The sequence below is a fragment of the Macrosteles quadrilineatus genome, unplaced genomic scaffold (genome assembly GCF_028750875.1).
Source record: "Macrosteles quadrilineatus isolate MER2022 unplaced genomic scaffold, UCM_ALF_1.0 Scaffold_1__1_contigs__length_201487025, whole genome shotgun sequence".
Taxonomy (NCBI): Eukaryota; Metazoa; Arthropoda; class Insecta; order Hemiptera; family Cicadellidae; genus Macrosteles; species Macrosteles quadrilineatus.
Genome location: NW_026542594.1, coordinates 139,565,949 through 139,572,529, shown reverse-complemented (window position 1 = coordinate 139,572,529; position 6,581 = coordinate 139,565,949). Strand labels below are relative to the sequence as shown.

Below are 6,581 nucleotides of genomic sequence, written 5' to 3'. Positions count from 1 at the left end.
ATAAATTGAAAAAAAAATAATAGTGCTGCACCCTGTTGGTAAACCTATTAATTTCTTAATGCTATTGAACATCATAGAATTAAATTCTTTAGTTGAACCAGCTGTTAAGAATCTTTAATTCCATTTAAATATGAGTACTCATAAGGTTAACATGGGAAACTCCAGAGCCACTGGGGCGGAGCCCTTTTGACGGATCTACACCAAACTTCACACAAACCATCCTTGAATAATGCTTAATAATAACTGAAAGTTTCATTACAATCTGTCGATCGGTTTCGGAGTCCACAAAGGACAAACAAACATACATACATACAAACAAACATACATTGGATATTATATATATAGAAGATTTGTTATAGGCCTAGCTTGCTATTTAACAGTTTTGAGTTTTCAGCTTTCTTTTATTCTTCAAATTCGAGATTTTTTTTTATAATTAGAAAATAACATGGAAAATGCCCTTACTACAAGTTATCTTAAAGAGTAGCTCATGAATAAGATTGGAAAGAAATTTGGCGCTGTTCCGTTCAGTAGTTAGGGTATTACGGTAGTTAACTTCATAGTCCTTTTGTAAAACGTTTTGATCCACCCTGTAAATACGGTTAAAGATAATTAAATTTGTTTGCACAAAAATGATCGGGGTGATTAGACCTTTAAATTGATGTATCACACAACCCATGTTTATATTTGAAAATTTCTCAAAAAGCACCCCTACCCCCCAAATTGGGCCCTTTTGGGGCATTTTTCAAAATTAAAAATTATTTTATTGGATTTTGCATGTCCAAATTAGGGGGAAATGAGAACAAACAAGTGTTAAACGCCTTACCTTTGCACACAAGAGATATGGAAAGTTTTCAAATGAACACCTGTATATTTCAAATAAATTTATGATTGAAAACACTTTAGATGGATACCATATTCATCCTCAAGCTAAGTTTGGCCTAGGTAGCAAGTTTTAACTAGGTACCTTCTTACACGAAAAAAAAAACAGTATAACGAATCATAATAGAAGTGTAACAAATGTCAAATTATTGTAAAGCCTTCAAACGGCAGAACACATATTATATACACAAGATAGTTGATATAGCATTGACAAATTTGAAGGAGACTGCAAGCGTCGTGAATAGAAGTCGTTCGGAGTTAAAAAAAGAACGACTCGCATTATACTCAACTGATCTGTTCAGCAAGAGCTGTTCACCTTCAATTTGAATCTCCCGCTCTTTTTCGATCTGTTTTGCTTGTCGACATTTTGCGTGTCGATAAAGTGGGAAAATTTACACAACCGTCCCACATAACAGACATCCCACATAACCGACATCCCACTTTACAGACATCCCATATTACCGACACTGTCGACATTTTGAGTTGTCGACAAAGTGGGACTATTTCAGTGTCGATCTTTTGGGATGTCGATAAACTGGGACCCCACGTTTCGCGGTGCGGTCGCTTACCCTCTACACGTCTGAAAATTCCCTCGACTTCTTTGAATTACCTCTACTCCACCCAAATTTCAGCCTTCCTTCGTCTCGTTTCTTGTTCTGTTCTGCGTTTCTTCTTCTTCTTCTCTTCTAGATCTGCTGCTGCTAGCTCTAGCTCTCTAGCTCTACTAGTAAGTTTGAGGTTAGATTTTGGAGAATTTATTGTTTGTCAATTTCAATTGTCATACAAATTTGTATTTTAGGTGTGTGTATTTTCAATTTAGGCCTCAAGTTACAACTACTACAGTTTAAAGAACCATTTTTGTCATCACAAAATTGAAAGGTGCAACTTATTGACATTTCTTTATTTATTTATTATCAACGGTTCTACCATTTTTACAATGTTGATTAACAATAACAATTAAGACAGCTAGATTTCAAATGACTTAAATAATGGACATGGACATGGTCATTAGAATATTAATGTTTCAAGCAAATTCAAATTAGTTTCTGGTAGCCTATAAAATAAATTGGGGGTACAGTTTCCTGGGCTTCGCTAATATCGATTGAAACTATCAAATTGAAAATATTGATTAATAATCGATATTTAAAATATATCTATTTAAAAATTAAACTGCACTTTAGGCCTAACGTTCTACACTATAATTTGAATAAATATATCGATCGATAAATTGATTATTTCATTCAATATATCAAGTTTGGTTAGTAAAGTTAACCTAACCTAACCGAATGAATCGATACATCAAATAGGCCTAGTCTATCCATTAGTTGCATACTACGCTTTAAGTTGGATTTTTAAACTCATAGAAAATTATGACTATTAGTTTTAATATAACTTCCAGTACAAGACTATTGATCGATTTCGAGCAACAAGTGCACTAGTTTTTTTTATATTTTTATGAGATGCTGACAAAGTATAAAGTTTTTCGTATGACAGTTTTAGTTTACCATTTGAGTTTTTAGCATTTTATGACATAGGCTAGCCTATACGTATTTTATACTCTCAGCAGCTGGAGTAGTGTGATTTTTTCTTTGATTATTGTGGCTTTACGTGACAGGTGGAGGTGGATGGCTATAACTTACAAGGTTACATGGTACACATTAAATTCATAATGATTAGCCTATTTCAGTAGACTGGCTTTTTCGTAGGCCTACGCTTCATTGCTCTTTACAATTTCAAGAGATCTATTGTTCAAGGCGTCAATGGGCAACTAACCTAAGTTTATCGCCATTCTACCGCATTATAACCCACCCTACAGGGCCCGGATTTTGTTGGTAGCAAATGCACAACTAACCTACCGCCAGGGCAACGGCCATCAAAACATTTTTATGTGTGATAATAAACCTTGTAGGTTAGTCTAAACTTAGTTGATACTACTAACAAAATAACTTAGCCATCTTAAAGACATCGAGTAATTAAGTAGGCCCATTTTATTGGTCGTTGAATAATCACTAATTAACTTACTATAGACTTCGTCTGAGACACATTAACTCACGGTATATAGGCTACTTGATCAATAGCGATATAGGCCTATTATCACAGTCACATTTTTTATGCATAGCCTATCAAATATATAGGCTCTATCACAGACGTTAAAATAAATAATAAGTATAGTTGTTCAGTTAAATAGATCAGGGGTAATAGTACTTGTTGTAATATGTAGTTCTACTTCATCAAATCCATTTCAATGCATCAAGCAAAAGAGCTGTAACCCCATGATTAACTTAGCCTAGGCTAGTCTAATAATATTTTAAGACATTTTTATTTTATGATATTAAAAACATTAGGCTACACTAAGCTACCTAATGAAATCTTCCCAAACTTAGCCTACTCGGCTTTTAATTTTTGCTTCGATTTTGACTGCCCTACCCGTCAATGAGGTTAAGGGTATAAGTTAGGCCTAACCTATACAAAATCCTGCCTTAATCTGAATGGGAAAACATTATTATTTGCAGATGATACAACGATGCTGTCCAGAACCTTTAGGATTATTACAGTTGTTCGGCATTTGGATCATTGCCGGCCAATCTTAAAGGATCTTAAGCTACGTTTCCATTCCTGCAAATTTGTGCCGGCACAAATCTCCAAATTTGTAGGAATGGAAACATCCTGGCTCAAGTCGCGGCACAAATTTGTGCCCGGGCCGCGGGCACATGTGCCTGCAACTCGTGCATGCAGCAGGTCCTCCAAACTACCGCATGCTCATAAATGACAGGTAATCATAACCTCAAATTTCGTTGAGTCCGTTGGAGGAAATTTTCGAAGCCACTTTGTATGCGCAAATCTCTCATCAATTGATTAAATGCACCTTCCAATGCTCTTTTAGCCAAAAAACTTCTTATCCACTATCTAGGTAGTTTTCTTCTAAGTTCATTGTATGCACCAGCCATAAATAAAAAAGCAGAGGCTGTTATGTCATCCATGGTGATTTGTAGAACACAATATAATCAAAATCAGCCACCGAACCTCACCACATCACAATAAAAGAGAACACTGCCTTGTCTGCCAGTTGTAGTGACGGGACTTGTGCCTGGAATGGAAACGGCATGACAAACTAACTACGTGCGACATGTGCCTCGTCATGGTCACGACATGTGCCTCGACTTGTGCCTGCGACTTGTAGGAATGGAAATGTAGCTTAAGGGTACTCACGGCGTAGTGCTTGATATCCTGACCCTAGAAAAGATGACGTGCAGGCAGTGGTGGATTTAGAACAGTCACAAGGGGGGGGACCAGGGTGTCTGAGAGGTTCGGGGGTACCCCCTCCCTCCCCAAAAATTTTTTTAAACTAAGTCTTCAAAAATGGCAGTTTTATACCATTTCTTTGTCCTAAGTTAGTGTGACAAATTATTTTACGCAATTTGTATGCACTACTGTATTAAATGCAGTCAAAAATATATGACATATATTTCCAAACTGCGACTGCCCCCCCCCCCTCTGGATCCGCCACTGGGGTGCAGGAGTACTATACCAGAAGAGCACAAAATATAGACTTTTCCTGCTGTCGTCTCAAACATACCTAGAATAGCTATCCTCGTTCTACTATTAACTACAATTCATAACTGCCTACTCATTTGCAGGAGATGGATGCACCCTCCTTCAGAAAGCGCTGAAAGGAATACTAATTATAGGCCGCTGTACTCCGTAGAAGAACTTAAGGAAGAGCACCTAGTGAGATAAGTGTATGTCTGCCATATCATCCGTTAAACAGCCAGGTTTTTGAAGGTATAGTTTATTATAAATATTATATATAGAGTTATTTATTAAATCACTTAATAATTTACTAGCTTCTGTGCCCGTGCTTCGCAACGGGAAGATGAACTATACCGCCTAATCCAAACAGTTGTTAAGTAGTCCGAATTTATGAACTAAAGCCACCAAATGTTGGCCTACTGTATAAAAAAAAATTATGACCAACATTGTAATTGCCCTACTGTTTACGTTAAAATATATCAATAACATAATATTCATTTTCATATTTGAGTTGTTTTGTCTCAAGATCAATGAACCAACTATAAAAGGTATAAAATTACCTCAGTACTGCCAGATTGATCCTGTTTAGTCCTTATGGATTACGGGTTTTAAGGACTTAAGTCCTCATCATGAGATCTTGTACAAGAACATTTAACACTGTAACTTCGAAAGGGTCATCAAGAGTTTAAATGCGAAACACGGACATGTACTATTTACAGTCATAGACGTTTTATGAACAAAACGAGTAGGCTTACTGACAAAAACTTACAATGTCCAACCCCAACCTCGTGCGCACAGTTGCAGATGAGGGTCATGACTGCGATGCGGAAGATGGTTGGACGGTGGACTTTGTACAGCTCGGCTCCTTGTTCATCAGCTGATCTTGTTTTTTTATTAGAGTATCATACAAAGCGTTAGACTGTAAACTGATTTTGTCGTTTAATAATGTGTTAGCTTGAATTTTGATTGTTTTTTAAATTTCAAATTCTTCTAAAGCATCCATTCCTGTATATTGCTTTTACAATCAAAATAAACTACGCCATGGCTCGGTCCCCAGGTACTTATTTCAATTCAGGAAATTAAAACCTTTACAACTATTATTCAACAAAAACTTCTTTGCACTAACTTGATCAGGGAAATATAGGCCTAGACAAAATATAAAAGGTTTAATTTACCTGTTGCTGATCCTGTTAAAACTGTTAACAAGGGCAGGCCAAGACCATAAAGCACTTCATCCAAAAATAAAATTATTGCGCACCCCATACAGTTGATTTCTTGAAGTTACAAGTTCAGGCGTCCGATAAAAGCATATAGCTTCCCAATAAGATCCTCCTCAGGAAGATATCTACCTCTTGCCACATTAACAAGAGTTATTCTTCTTAAACTCTTGGTAATGTGGCAAGAGGTTAACATGTGTCTTTAACTAGCAATGAAAGCCCCTTAAAGCTTGAGTTTGTGTCGCACGTTTGTAGGCGGAATAAACCAGTTAAAAACTTTTAGTTAAGGGTACCTATGGTAATTTATTGTAAAATAAGACCTTTTTATTTGAAACTACCAACTACATCAACCCGCATAATTTGGTACCCCCGAGTATTTTAAAATTGTGACTTTCTTTACCAAGATTAAAATGTTTGTTTCAGGAAGAAAGATGTAGCCCCAGCTCTGGACAAAAATATTATGGAGAAGGTTGGCCGCTGTACGGGGCAGCTATAGTTATTATTATATGTTGCCTTTTATTGTTATGTACTGTTTTTATACTTTACCAATAAACCTTATATTTATCTAGAGCAGTTAATTTTGTTAAAATTCTTACCAGTAAACTTCTCTGTAATTTGTAAAGAAAACATGTAAAAATGATTATATATTTTATTTTGATCTTCTAACTATTTTGACAGTTTTATAGATAAAATATTCTTTTTTTAGATAAATTTTTTTATTGTTCTTGTTCGTACATGTCTCAGATAACTATACATAAAGATAAAATGATATTTATATTTGTATCATATATGCGAGTGCCAATCTTAAGAAGCAAAGTTAATATATAGCTAGTAAAATAAAATAATGTTGGTGTTTAATGACTAATGAGTGTACTGTAAAATTGAAATAAGTAATTCAAAAGTTGAAACAAAAACTCTATTTAGCCAACCCAATAAAATCACTCAAGAATTTTC

The 6,581-nt window shown here is 35.5% G+C and overlaps 1 long non-coding RNA gene across 3 annotated transcripts; it reads left to right on the top strand.

Moving 5' to 3' along the window:
* Positions 1-1,483: 1,483 nt before the first annotated feature.
* LOC128985691 (uncharacterized) lies at positions 1,484-6,191 on the top strand. Of its 3 annotated transcripts, none has more exons than XR_008490062.1 (3): positions 1,484-1,606; positions 4,518-4,662; positions 6,051-6,191. It is a non-coding gene; the product is annotated as an uncharacterized LOC128985691 (long non-coding RNA). The 3 variants fall into 3 exon arrangements; XR_008490061.1 differs by lacking the exon at positions 1,484-1,606 and adding an exon at positions 1,623-1,678; XR_008490060.1 differs by lacking the exon at positions 1,484-1,606 and adding an exon at positions 1,635-1,758.
* The last annotated feature ends 390 nt before the right edge of the window (positions 6,192-6,581 follow it).